At 43.8% G+C, this 15,054-nt stretch overlaps 1 protein-coding gene across 50 annotated transcripts in view; it reads left to right on the top strand.

Annotated features, from left to right (window-relative positions):
- LOC102164422 (uncharacterized) overlaps positions 1 to 15,054 on the top strand; it is a 412,252-nt gene that overhangs the window by 352,177 nt on the left and 45,021 nt on the right. For 23 of the 50 annotated variants that reach the window (XM_084979122.1, XM_084979121.1, XM_084979097.1 and 20 more), the window contains one exon: positions 12,379 to 12,458. The exons of the other annotated variants lie outside the window; for them this stretch is intronic. The gene's annotated coding sequence lies outside the window, so the exon portion shown is untranslated. The remainder of the gene's footprint in view (positions 1 to 12,378; positions 12,459 to 15,054) is intronic. 50 annotated transcript variants of the gene reach the window in all.

Here is a 15,054-nt window from a genome sequence, read left to right as displayed (position 1 = left end):
TTCTTGGATTCTCCAAGAAAGTTCTCACCTCCCTTTTGTTGGTGGTGGTGTTCTTCCTTTCTGCTTTCACTGCTTGGGGAAAAAAAATCTGATTTATTGTCCAAAAAAAAAAAAAAATCTTCACCAGCATTGCTTTCTCTGGAAACATCTCAGATCACACACAAGAGGGAAGAAATAATTTTGGAATGTAGAAATCAGACAAGTGAATGGTAAAAGATTTAGACACGCAAAGAGTAGAAGTACTAAGCCAGCCATAGAGGAAACTGAGAACAAACCCAGATTCACATTACATAATCCCCAAAACCTCAAAATGTGGCCTTATCAAGTACCTTGAGAAGTAGGACTAAAGGGAGTAGATTTTTTTATAAAGTGGTTGAAAATATTTTTTTTTAAGAAATGAGGAAAGGGGAGGGAGCAGGACGGACAGGCAGTTCCGAGTGTGAGGATGCAGACTGTTACACGTGGAATGGGTGGGCAGTGGAGCCCCGCCGTACAGCACAGGGAGCTGTGTGTGATTGGGTCACTTTGCTCTACAACAGAAGTTGAAGAAACATTGTAAGTCAACTATACTTTGATAAACATAAATAATGATTTTTTTAATTTTTAAAAATTAAAAATAAAATGTGCATTGTGGCTCAAGAGCCCCTAAAAAATAAAATAAATAAAATAAAATTTAGTTAAAAAAGAAAGAAACGAGCACATCACCTCTTCCCTAGTTCACTATGCCAGCATGCCCCCCATCTCCAGTTTATCATCTAGAAAAACACAAAACTTGGGACCTTAAGTAGCAGCAGGCACAGTGGATTGTGCAGACAGATATCTTACTGAAGAAAGCAATCCCATGAACACTGAGAGCTACCACCCTCCACTCTCTGTGTCCACCTGCTCCCACCATGCTGGCTGCCAGGCAGAATATTGAAAAAAATCTCCTGTGAGAAACATTGCTTTGCCAAAAAGCTATAAAGATATGGACAGGGAAGATGTGCCACTAAAACCAGTCCGCCAAATCACTCTACAGTGAAATTGACAATTAACAGTCCCCGTTCATGCACTTAGAACAGCAGATCAACTCATGATTGCCCTACCCCTAAGTATAAAAATCACTGGAGATTTGAGAGACGCCTCCAACATGGAATATGCAGAACAGCAAAGAACACACGTGCCTGCCTACACCCCCTTCCCCTCACAAACAGCAACTTGGCTGAGACAAGCGTTTGCGGTGAAAGGGGAACGTCGGTATTTACAAGTTTTTATTAATATTATCAAGGAGATAACATATAAATGCAACTATATAATAAGAATCACAAATTTTTACAAAATGAAGAAGTTATGAATCAAAGAGGAAATATGAACATAATGGGACCAGTAACGAGTGGCCCCAAACCCAAAAAACAGGAGTTCCAGAAACACTAGAGAAATGGAAGGGAGGAAAATGTCAATAGAATTACTCAAGAAAAGTTCCTGAAGAAGGAGATCACCAAAAATAGACCCATCTGAAGCCAAGATTTTGGGAAATTTCAACAAACAGAGAATCCTAAAAGTTTACTAAAAAAAAAAAAAAAATATATGTAAAGAATCAGGAATCAGAATAACTTTGGACTTCTTGGAACCCCGAAGGTGAAAGGCACCAAAGCAATGCCTTCAAGATTCTGAAGGAGAATGAGTTCCAATCTAGATGTCTAGACCCGGATAAACCATCAGTCAGATATGAGGGTAAAATAAAGATGTTATCCAGTCTTCCGTGTCTCAGAAGCTCACCTCCTGATTCCTCGCACGTGGAAAACTACTTCGGCATGTGCTCCTCCAGAGATTGTTAACTAGAGAAGACGTGGGTCCTGGCAGAGAGGAGGCCAGCAGAGGAGAGGGGCAGAGAGAATCTTCAGGACGACTGTGCAAGGAGATGCAAGGGTGGAGCTGTGCACCCATCGTCTGGTTTGGGAGAGATCCTGGAAGACGGACATGAATGGCAGTTGAATGGCCCTGAATCTCTTAAGAAAAGATAGAAACAAAGGATGGCATGATTGGGGTTGAACTGGCGATAAGTACATATAAAATGAAGTAAATTCAACACTGAGAAAAGGCGTTCCCACCATGGGGTGATGGGATCACCAGTGTCTCTGGAGCACGGAGACGTAGGTTTGATCCCCGAACTCCATATGCCGTGGGGCAGCCAAAAAAAAGAAAAAAGGAAAAAGAAAAGTATAAATTCTAGGGAAAATAAAAAGCGGTCAGAAAGGAAAAGTAACCACATTGTATATGATGGCGCTATGAATCTGTGAATAGTTTTCATGGCCATGGTAACAGGATCTTGGCCTTAACCAAAACCAGCATAATTATACTGAGAAGACGGAGGCTGTCAGGGTCCTGTGTGTGATGAAAGGAGATAGAGTTAAACCTTCATCCATAAGGGAAAGTCACCAGACAAACCTAAGACTGAAAAATCAAGACGTAACGACACAAGCCTGCCTCTTAGCGACACGGAGATAAGTGATGTACAATAATCTATTAAAAGAGGTGACAGTGGTTGCCTCTGGGGAAAGAAAAATTACAGGATAAGACCTACAAAATTCTGAACTTAAAAAAAAAATTTTTAGGAGTTCCCTTCGTGGCGCAGCGGAAACGAATCCGACTAGGAACCACGAGGACGAGGGTTTGATCCCTGGCCTCTTTCAGTGGGTTAAGGATTTGGCGTTGCCGTGAGCTGTGGTGTAGGTTGCAGACATGGCTCGGATCTGGTGTTGCTGTGGCTCTGGCTGTAGTGTAGGCTGGCAGAAACAGCTCTGATTATACCCCTAGCCTGTTCCTCCATTTGCAACGAGTGCGGCCCTCAAAAGATAAAAAATAAAAATAAAAATAAAAATAAGGAGTTCCCGTCGTGGCGCAGCAGTTAACGAATCCGACTAGGAACCATGAGGTTGCAGGTTCGATCCCTGCCCCTGCTCAGTGGGTTAACGATCCGGCGTTGCCGTGAGCTGTGGTGTAGGTTGCAGACACGGCTCGGATCCCGCATTGCTGTGGCTCTGATGTAGGCCAGTGGCTACAGCTCCGATTAGACCCCTAGCCTGGGAACCTCCATATGCCACGGGAGTGGCCCCCAAAAATAGCAAAAAGACAAAAAAATTTTTTAAAAATAAAAAAATAAATAAAAAATTTAGGAGTTCCCATCATGCCTCAGCAGTAATGACCCTGATTAGTATCCACAAGGACATGGGTTCGATCCCTGGCCTCAGTCAGTGGGTTAAGGATCCAGTGTTGCGGTGAGCTGCGGTGTACGTTGCAGCTGCAGCTCGGATCCCAAGTTGCTATGGCTGTGGTGTAGGCTGGCAGCTGCAGCTCAGATTTGATCCCTAGACTGGGAACTTCCATATGCCTTGGGTGTGGCCCTAAAAAAGGCAAAAAAAAAAAAAATTACAAATCTTAAAAAAATATGTCAGTATTTACATCATGTGATGTATAGTACTGATTTTTAAAAACACACACACACACAATAACTCATTGCTCATTTCTCTTTTAGTGAAGTGCCCTGCAGGACTAGGGTCCCAGGAGTCATGCTGGGTTATGGCTGCCTGTGCTTCTATCATCCAGTCGGTCATGAGCTCTCTTAGGGCAGACACTTCTCTTATTTGTGTCTGCTTCCTTGCTTAGCAGGATGCTGGACACAGAATTGGCTGTCCGTACATATTGATGAAAAGGTTGTTACAGAACTCTTGGCCCTCATTCTACCATGTGGTTTTACAGAAACCACGTCTTACGTTCTCTTCAAACGAAAGACCACCAAATATTTGAATACAGTTGCCATACCGGCTCTTGAGTCTCCTTAGACTAAAAAGTCCCCGCGCACCTACTGTGGGTGGGTCATTTTTGGTAAAGTCCTCTCACCGTTTTGGCCATAGACTTTCACTTAGCTCTAATTAGACTTCATCTCTCCCAAGCACTGTATTAAATGTTACACTGTGCTGTGTGACCTGAGCAGATCAAATAGGACCCCCCTCCCTTAATCTAGATCCCATATGTCTGCTGATGCGACCTGAAATCACGTTACACTTGCTATAACCCACCTTTTCCTCTTTCCATATATTGAGCTTATGGTCTTCTATAAATCCTTGAGTCTTTTTCTAATTTACTCCTGGCAGTGTTCCTCCCTGCCATTTTCTATGTGTGTTGATGTTGGGTTCAAAGAGAGGACTGTGTATTTTTCCTTTCTATATATTTTTAGACTCCTGTTCAGTCTGTTGAGATGGTCATATTAAGATCCTGTGACCCAGTGTAACTCACTTTCCCAACTTCTTATGGTCTGCAGATTGGATTAATGCACTTTTATACGTCAAGTCATCCATTACACGCTGACCAGGCTAAAGATGATGATCGAAGCCCTCCGCGTTTAAAGGCTCCCCCTTGGGTTCGCAGCATCTCCCGACCTGGCCATTCCACTCACTGCAAAGCCCCTTAACAGTTTCGATCGTTGGGATGATGTGCATTCACTTTGTCTACAAATATATCCTAAGCATCCCTGTCCAAGTAACACAACTCTAACAAAACCCAACAACATTCATTGTGTATGTGCCAGGCACCATGCTTCAGAAGAAATAATGTTGGGTTACACGCTGAAGCTCATGAAGTCTTGACAACCATTCCTGTAGCTGCTGTGTTTTTTCATCTGCCAATCTAGTCATACTGTCTTTCTGCTGCAGAGTTTTGTCAAACAGACTGTATATTTATGCTTTTTCTCAAAGAGAAATGCTCCCCCCACCACCAAATCCTGCAGTCTTTTGGGCTTAACGTTTTTGATACAAACGTCCCAAATAAATTAAATCACATAATCCTTTTCCTCAAGGATCACACATGATTCAGAGGAACACAGTTGGATATCATTGTACTGACCTTTTAGTCCAGCTTTTCTGGATCTTTTCACTAACTTGCCGTGTGCTTCACTTATTGAGGACTTGATGGTACTTCGTCTGCTCCATGTAAACGATTTATCTCCTCCTATAAACGCTGCCCCTCCCACCTTCCTATTTTCTATGCCATATATTCTGAAAGGATCGCTGTTATCCTCAGGAGAGCACTTCCTCTCCCATCTGAAAAATCCAGATTTTCCTAACCACCCTCTACGAGTTGCTATCACACAGAGCCTTGTACTGTTACTAATACAGCTTTCCTCAGCAAGACTCAAGGATCTTTAAGGTCAAAGTCTCCCTCATGTTTTAAATTCAGAATTTTATGTATTGCAATAACTTACTCATAGTAGATGCTTAATATAAACTCTGTGGACTGGCTCACATCCTAAATCTATGGACCGATTTTTCCTATGGGTGCTTTATAGGAGATGTTATTGAAGATAATGTGGATTTGGGGTGCTTCCCAATATGTCCCTGGGCATGTGGAATCCTGAATGGGAGAAATGCTACTTCTGAAGAGCAGTCCATCCCAGTAGGATGCTGGCTTTCTAAGCTTCTGAATTAGGAGGGGAGGGGAGGGAGTGGGATGGACGGGGAGTTTGGGGTTAACAGATGCAAACTATTGCATTTGGAGTGGATAAGCAGTGAGGGCCTGCTGTAGAACAGGGAACTGTGTCTAGTCACTTACGATGGAACTTGATGAGGATAATGTGAGAAAAAGAATGTGTGTGTATATATATATAATATATATTATATATTGTATGTACATATATGTATATAATGTGTGTGTGTGTGTGTGTGTGTGTGTGTGACTGGGTCATTTTGCTGTACAGTAGAAGTTGACAGAACACTGTCAGCCGATTATAATGGAAAAAATAAAAATCATTAATTAAAAAGAAGAAAGAAGAAGTGGACTTCAAGACTCGAACCAGGAGTCCGAGCCTTTTTGACAATGTGGTCTTCCCGTCTGACCGAGGAGCGGTGATGAGAAGACTGTACCTCTGGACACGGCCCCCTTGAGCCGGAGGACACGTGAGCCTGGAGGCTGAGGTGCCTGGACCTGAGTCATTCCTCCACCTGCACAGGTAGCCTGGAGCTCCGGTCCCCAGATTACTCATGAGCAATCGTCCGGTCCCTTCAAGGAGATGATTTGCCACAGGAGTCCCAAGCCGGAGATGGGGTGGAATCACATCCATGGGCTCTTCAAAATAATGAATTGTTTGCTTGCATTTCAGCTGCGAGTGGTTAGATTGGCCTCCTTTTAGATTCAGCAAACATCTCAAACTGGTTTCCCAGGGCTTTTGATCTTCTGTAACCCAAGTATGTTTCGCTAAGCACTATCCCCTTAATTTTTACAACCCACACATACTTTATAGGAAATGTTGCTCACAAGTGTTTTGACTCATTTACATGATAAATCATCCAAATATTGTTTGGGAGGGGTGTTTTGATGTCCAAGAAGTCCTTTCAAGCATTTTTAGAAGCTGTCTTTCTTAAAAACAGGAAGCTGCATTTGGCCAAGAACAAACAAACAGAGAGCTGGGGAGGCAGGAGGTTGCTTGAAACTCCCAACCCACGAGGTTGAGTGGGTTCGAAACTTGGCACCACACCTTTCCCTCATCCTTTTGTTTCATGTGGTTCCTTGTTTTCCTCCCCAAAATAAACTCTGAAAGTCAGGCTCAGAGGCTGGGGGAAGGAGCAAACAGGAAGCAAAAATAAACAACAAATGGAGGGGAAATGTAAGCCGGGCGTTATTCCCCGCGCGGCTTTCAGAGAAGCCAGTGACCTTGCACACCAGGAAACCGAGGCACGGGAGATGACTTTCTCTCGAGGTCCCTGTGCAAATTCGATCCCAGCCAAGCCACCGAGACAGCCCTCTTTTTTCTTGCTCGCTTAGGCCCTTAGCCTCAGTCCTCGGCCCTCCCACTTCAGACAGGACACGCGGTTTATGCCCTCCGTTCAAAAGATGAGCCTATTCCAAATCTGAGATCAGAGATAAATCGCCAAGCGCCGCCGCATCCACAAAGCTGGAAAGCACCTCATCTTGTGTTTTCAACTCTGCCAAAGAAAAGGGCCCTGCACGGTTTTGATTCTGCTCAGGTCTTGGAAGAGTTTGCAGGGGCGTGTGTGGGAGCCGGCGGTGTGTGTGGGCAGCTCTGAACAGCCCTGCGCCTTTCCACGGGCAAAACATTGTTGGCTCCTAGCACCGCCTTTCCCGAGGACTGGCAGATTCCTTTGCCTGGTGCTTTGGTTCCCAGAGGTAGGCATCTCTGCAATTTCGGTCCACTTCCAACTATTTTGAACAAAATGCAAAGCGCTCCCTGGCCTGCGTTTCTGAGGCAGCTGGTGCCAGAAACCTATCTGCATTTTTTCCCTTTTATATCCTAATTCTGAGCTTAGTTTTCTTTTTACATCTGGCCCTAGAATCCCAGGGAAAGGGGGAAGGCAGCCTCCAACAACAACAACGAAAAGCTCTTCAGCCCAAGTTAACCAACCTGAAAACGTGGAATCATTTCAGTAAAGCGTTTAGATCCGCATTGCATGGCATTTCTAAGTCATAGGACCATGAAGCTGCAAAACACTTCATCTTTTCTCCATCTCATCCTTCCTTCCAAATCAAATGAGGGCTGAACTTTATCTTTTGAAAAACATCATAAAGCACGTAATTCATCTCTTCTCTCAAGCTGCCTCTGAGACACTCAAAAATTCCACCACGTTTTAAAATGATCACATATGCATATGGAATTTACATTAGAACTGTAAAGGGCATGGTTGTACCCAGTTCAATTGCTATAACATGTTTCCACCTGTTGCCACTTATAACAAACTCAATACGCTCCCGGTCCTAAAATTATTGGGTAATTTATTTATACCCGGACTTCTTGGAGAAGCTAAAGAGGCAAAGATAACAGGAGGCAAGTATGTTTTGCTCTCTATGGTTTTTCAGCGAAAATGTAAAGGACAAAGCCGAATGCTATGCATACGTCAAGAGAAGGCTTGGTTTTTAAAGATTTTTTAAAAGCTGTGAAAATGCCTCTGAAAGGGGTAAAGATTTGTATTCCCTTTATCTTTCTTTTCCTCCCTCCCTTTGAAGGAGGCCTAAGCATCTCCGTCAAGGCTGTTTCTCTGTTGGAAAAGTAATAACGGAACCGTGCAGCAGGCATGTGTAGAGGGTGGGACCGCAGTCGGGGGAGTTTGGGCTAATAAAAACCCTGCAGTTTGGCAGAGTGGAAGCAGAAACAGACAGAGGCCATGAATAAGGAGGGGGAGCCATGCAGAAGGAAAGCCGTAATCAGTCAAATGGGATCTGCTTAGGAAGGGATTCTATCACAGAAGCCCATCTGGACCCAGAACAAAAACATGAACCTACAAAACGAAAGCACAAAGCTGCTGGTGTGGACCAACCCTCGGTAGTCACTGTGGTTCCCTCCAGCTCCCACGAGATTCTCAGGATCCCTCCCCAAGGGTTTTTATGGTTCCATTAAATGTCTGCATGTTTAAAGCACATGATACTGACTGGGCAGGTCTGAAAGACAGAGGTGCTGGCGAGCGGGAGGGGCGATCGATATTGCACTGGCATTTCTTAGACCCCGTACCCATCATCTGAGATTAGTATGACTTGCTAAAATTTAGGAGGTGGTAGAATGTGCTTTGCAAATAAATGTACTGCATTAAAATCATAAGTTTAGGTAACAATACAAATCCTAATTTTTTGCCACACCTAGAGGCATGCAGAAGTTCCACAGCCAGGGGTCGAACCCACACCACAGCAGTTACCAGAGCCACAGCCATATCAGGGCTGGATCCTGAACTCATTGAACCACCAGGGAACTCCTACAAATTCTAATTTTAAATTGTAATCAAACCAAATAATATAGATTTTTTTTCCTAGTTAATTTGTAAGCCATTCTTTCCTATCCAACTGGAAATATTCAGTGTAGGGATAGAAAGACAACTCTTTCTCCTTCCAAATTGTCATCTACAACAGACAGCTATTATCTCAAAAAGAGTTTGTTACCTCCCATGCCAAGCCAGCATTTATTCTAACTTCCCTTTTTCTGTCCATGGAATTACAGTCCTCTCAGTAACTCCAACTGGGCACCTCGAAACAAACTCCGACACTCCTTTTCCGTTTCTCTCCCATCACATCCAGTCACCCTACAGATGCTGGTGCATCTTGCTCTTTGGTGCCTTTAACAGCTGCTCTTTCCTTTTTCTGTTTGTTTGTTTGGGTGTTTTTTGTTCTTTTGTTGTTGTTTGTCTGTTTGGCCGTGCTGGCAGCATGCAGAAGTTCCCTAGCCAGAGATACAACCTGCATCACAGCAATGACCCAAGCCATGGCAGTGACAGTAACAGTGCTGGATCTTTTAACCACTGGGCCACCAGGGAACTCCTCTTCCCATTTTAATGGCCCATGTCAGCATCCTAGCTCAGCCCTGATCATATCAAACCTCATCTCTTGTACTATTTGTTTCTTGACTGGGATCTCTGTTTCCAGTCTTTTCCTCATCTAATCAAACTGACTATCATAGCCGAGTTAAACCCTCATGATGCCTCTTGGCATAATTAATGCAGAATTTTGAGCATGGCGGTTACTGTAGATACATATTTATGTATATTCTATAAATGATTATTAACATATGTGTTATATAAATGATTATTAATATTTGATTCAAGAGCTTTTGATAACTACTCTATTGCCCATTAAGGAAAGTGCCCATCCTTACCTTTGGCATTAGATGCCAACAATTACTTTGTTCCTCTTATTGTTCCTAAACCTCAAGTCCCACTGCTCCCTTCTTTGAAAAGACCCGTTGAGTCAGATTGGTCTATCCACTGTTCCCCAAGCAACATCCCCCATTCCCTTTCCACATGTTGACTCCCTCAATGCCCTGTGTCCAGAAGTCCTTCATGTTCTACTCACGTACCTCAGCCATACCCATTCTGTCTGTCTGAGACTGACTGCCGCCTTCTCTGGACCATTATGTTAAACTGTCCCATCACATGACCTTTCCTGATGTTGGCTATCTTTTGTTTCTCAAACCATCCTGATATAATAAGGGTGTTGAAAATTCATTTTCTGTTATCACCTCTTGATTAATTAAAAATGATATCCATGTAATATTTCACTTACAATATGACTTTTCATTGAGAATGGATGAGCAGTGAAGTCCTACTGTACGGCACAGGGGACTATATCCCGTCTCTAGGGGTAGACCATGATGGAGGATAGTAGGAGAAAAAGAATGTATAGGTATATATGTGTGACTGGGTATGCTATGCAGTAGACATTGACTTGACACTGAAAATCAACTATACCCTCATAAGAAATAAGTTTTAAAAAATAAAATACTGTCGATCAAAAAATAAATAAAAAGATACCTTTTGCCAGAAATAAGCTAGAGGATTAACATTTGAGAAGCATCTACGAAGTGCTAAGTTCTCTGCTGGTGCTTTGGACCCAGCCACCTCTATCATTCTCGTGCCAACGCCAAGAATCCTCTTAGCAGTAAAACATACATACCATCCACTTAACAATCTAGGAAGCTGAGATTTAACCAGTAGGAAAATTTCCAAAACTCACAGTCATAAGCACCACTATCAGAACACAAGCAAGGATTTATAGAGATAATTAAATAAAATAATGTGCAGGCCTGGAATAGACGATACCCTTAATGCGTGCTAAGTAATATTAACGTGTCTAGAGACTATTTGGAGGGATGTACTTCATTTCCTCCAGAGAAACAAGCTGTGGGCCGCTAGCCAAAGTGCCTGGGAGTCTTTGTGGAGTTTCTCCCCAAAGGTATATGCTCTTAGGAGATCTTGGGTGATTCATGGGGAGATAAGTGGGGAGTTTGTGAGGAGAGACAGAATGAATTGGAGGAGCAAGGCAGAGAGTTGATTTTTCTCGTCCCCACCTTCTTGTAACAGAGGGAGATGCCTGAGCTAGGGGGGTTGGTGGTGGCAAGACATACAAGGAAGATTCAAGAGACTTTGGTGGATTCTGGACCCTTCAAAACCCAGGATCGATGTTCGGGCAGCCTTGGAAAAGTCTATGGAATCTCTAAAAATCAATAATCCAAAAGTTAGCCCCTGGTGTTCCTGCCAGCTTGTTCTTTCCACAGTCTTTCTTTTGGGGGAAGAACGTGGAGTCATTTGGACCCTTCAACTCCCATCCGATAAGCCAACCAGTCAGGTTATCTTTTCGGCTCCCCCTCCCGCATCTGCCTAGAGTTTGGCCAACTCCAAGGAGTCGTTGAAGCCAGAAGGATGACAGTAACCTCCTTTTAGGTTTTTCCTGAATTATTTCAATAGCCTCCTAACTAGTGTCCTTGCTTCTGCCCTTGTCTCCCTCCAATTTATTCTCAGCCTGGCAGCCACGGGGAGCCTGTTACAACATAAAGTAGACTGCAGCACTGCCCTTCTGAAAACCTCCGGTGGCTGCCCCATCACTCTGAGTGGAAGTCTGTATCATAGCCCACAAGGTCCCCAGTGATCCCAGACCACATTGCCTCTGCAACTGCACCTCTTAACACCATTTTCCAGCCACGCTGGCCTCCTCACTCTTCCTCAAATTTATTTTTCTATTCCTATATCAATATCATCTCCATGAAACATTAACTTAATGAGGGGTCCCCGTTGTGGCTCAGCGGAAACGAACCCAACTAGGAACCATGAGGATGCGGGTTCCATCCCTGGCCTCGCTCAGTGGGTTAAGGATCTGGCATTGCCATAAACTGTGGTGTAGGTTGCAGATGTGGCTCGGATCTGGCATTGCTGTGACTGTGGTGTAGGCTGGCAGCTACAGCTCTGATTTGACCATTAGCCTGGGAACCTCCATATGCTATGTATGCAGCCCTAAAAAGACCAAAAAAAAAAAAAAATTAAGTTAATGAAAGTGCAGAGGGATATATCAGGATATCTTAAAATGTCAAGTCACTTAATAAAATTTTAAAGTTCTCTCTCTTTCTGCTTCTGATATTCTTTTTATTCGTGGATCCAAGTCTCTGGGTCTAGCCTCATATTTCTATCTTTTTGTATTTTTTTCCCCGTATTTCTGTCTTTTTGTATTTTTTCAGGCTATGAATTTACATCTCAGTAGTAATCATCCTTATCATCAACTATATTATGTGAGTTAAAAAATCAAAAAATTTTAGTTGCTGAACATCTGCTTTGTGCTTTTCCTGAAAGTTCACTCTAGCAGCTCCTTTTCAATATCTCCCAGCAGCCCTCGTCCAGCCAGGTTCTACAGGTTGACGTTTGTCCTTTTCGCTCATCTCTGGATTCCCTCAGAGACAGGATGTCTGGGGGAATACTGGGGTTAGCCCACAGGTGGCCACGCCCCCTCCTGGAGGCAGGTGCCATTGCATCAGCAGGTCGTCAGCTCTCGTTGACTGCCTCAAATCCCATCGTCCCCCCTTCCCCAGGCTCCTCCTGCTCCCACACCTCACAGGTCTCAAAGACTTACCCTTCCTTTCAGGTCCTCAGGGGGACAGAGAGGTGTAAATGGAAGCTCCTGTAAACGACTGTTGGCTTTCCCCCCAGGTTCTCTGGATCCAGGTGAGTTCTCAACAGAATTTATACCCATCACCTTGTGATCCTCACTGCAGGGCTCTCTGACAAAAGGCCTCAGCGCTTGTCCAGACCAAAGGGAATATCAGATCTGTTCCTCAATCTCTTCTTCTATGAACTTGGCTGAGTCCGAAGCCATTCTCTCCCTCAGCATCTGCCGGTCTGCTATGTGCAGAAGCTTATTAGTGTGAACATGTGGGTGTTGACAAAAGTAAAGGAGAGTTGAGACTCATTTAAGCTCTGAGTCTGCCCTGGATTCCAACTAGAAAGTTTAGGTTCAGACAGGTGTATTCAAAGTGACTGGTGGGAGTTCTAGTCGTGGCTTAGTAGGTTAATGACCCAACTAGTACCCATGAGGATGCAGGTTTGATCCCTGGCCTCATTCAGTGGGTTAAGGATCTGGCATTGCCATGAGCCATGGTGTAGGTCGCAGATGTGGCTCGGATCTGGTGTGGCTGTGGCTGTGGTGTAGGCAGGCAGCTATAGCTCTGATTGGACCCCTAACCTGGGAACATCCATATGCCGTGGGTGTGGCCACAAAAAGAAAAAATAAAAGTACCTGACAGACATCCCAGGGGAGACTTTGAGGAGGCAATTGGATCTACTAGGTGATTGGATTGACTATTTGTGTGCATACCCTCCCATCCTGCAAATTCTTATGCTGAAACCTAACCCTAGTGTGATGGTATTTGGAGGTGAGGCCATTCAGAAGCAATTAAGTCATGGGGTTGGAGCCTTTGTGATGGGATTAGTGACCTTATAAGAAGATATGAGAGAGCTTGTTTCCCTTCTCTCTTTGCCATGCAAGGATGCAGTAGAAAGGATCCATCTACAAGCCGGGATGCAGGCCCGCATCAGACCCCAGATCTGTAGGCACCCTGATCTTGGATATTCCAGCCTCCCCAGACTCTGAGGAATAAATGCCTATTGTTTAAGCCCCCCAGTCTATGGAGTTTGCTTTGGCAGTCTGAACGGACTGGGGCATTAGGGCTTAGTTGAGAGATCTGGGGGAAAGCTACAAATTTGAGAGAATTCGTGATAACCAAAGTCACGAATTCATCTTCAGGGTGGTGGGGGTGTGGGTAGAGGGAGAAGGAAAAAGGACCCTGGGTTTGACCTTGAGGAACTCCGGTGTGTGAGGATGCGATCAATGCCCATTGGTTGAGGTTGGATGCCAAGAAAGAGCAGCCGGAGTAGGAGGGAAGATGAGAGCACAGTGAGTCACAGAAGCCAGGGAAGACGAGCACCTCAAGGTGGAAGGCACCTTCAACCTTGTCGACAGCAGTGTCAGATGCTATTGAGAGAACAAGTAAAGAGAGGGATGGACAATGTCCGTCAGATTTAGTAACCCAACAGAGATAGTGGTGGTATCAAGAGTTGTTTTAAAGAACCTGAAATCAATGAAAAGAGATAATACATGTAAGCAACTCCTAGTATTTCATTTTACTGAAGTCTATGTCTGAGATAAGGTATGATTAGAGCCTACTTAGGAATCAAACTCAAGAAGGACATAAATGGGTTGTTAAAACTGGAGCCAGAAACTTGACATCTCATTTGTCCCTTTTGCTTTCCAATTTCTCACATCTTTAACTATCTCAAACACTGGACCCATTGACACATTAGTTTTGTCCAAGGTTTTCCTACATTTGGAGTTTTAGGTAGAATGACTTGGGTATGTTTTTCTTTTAAAATAGGATTTGATTATTTTTCCATTTTAGTTTGATGATGTCACCAATTTTAAGGAGTTGGTTTTTTTCTCATTTTCTCCTCCTAAGCTTTTTTATTTCCTTACTGTCTCCGTGGACATCCTGGTGTTTATGATTAAGGTGGTGATTCATATTCTTCCAGTAGAGTAGGTGCCGAAAGACTTCACATTGTTTTTCTCTACAGGGCACTAAAAACTAACACATTTCAAGCCGTTTGTTGGAACAGCTGGTCAACACAGGGGAAAAGGGTACTGATTCCTATACAAGGATAACTCTCTAGGACCCAAAGAAAATCTACAGCTTAAGTTTTCATAATGGATGAAAGGGTCTTTCATAAAGGGTCTAGCAGATACCTTCTAATGTTCTATGTTCCAATGAAATTGAAATAGGCACTCTGTGTTGGTGTCCAACTTAGTTGTACTGAGGTTCTAACAAACGCTATGTTTACTTTAAAATAATAAATCCAAGTCTTGACTTCCCGCGCCTCCGTATGGGCACAGCCACACTGTAGGAATCTATGAGAGTGAAAAGAAAATGAAAATTGTTTCAGTAGAGAAACCATGTCACTAGTAACAACATGTTTACAAATAATAATAGACCAGCCCTATCACCTTAAGGGTTGTCATGGTGACCATGGTACCAAGAGTAGCAGTGGGGGAGGGGAGGGGAGGGGGTGGGGATGCGTCCGGGAAACGTAGAAAAGAGCTTTGCAAAGTGTTGCCTTGATTCAGCACCAATTGAGGAGTGACCAATGCAAGTAGCTAGGATCTGAGCTTTCTGTCAGAAGCACAAGATTCCATCTGAAGCACTGAAGGAACTGGTGATCTTTGCCTATGTCTAAGGGCGAATTTTGGAGTTTCCATCATGGCTCAGTGGTT

The sequence above is a fragment of the Sus scrofa genome, chromosome 10 (genome assembly GCF_054392235.1).
Source record: "Sus scrofa isolate SSC_HxYL_T2T_F1_AM1 chromosome 10, Sscrofa_HxYL_maternal_Yorkshire_Landrace_v2.0, whole genome shotgun sequence".
In the NCBI taxonomy this organism is placed as follows: domain Eukaryota; kingdom Metazoa; phylum Chordata; class Mammalia; order Artiodactyla; family Suidae; genus Sus; species Sus scrofa.
This window is presented reverse-complemented; position numbering and strand designations above follow the sequence as displayed.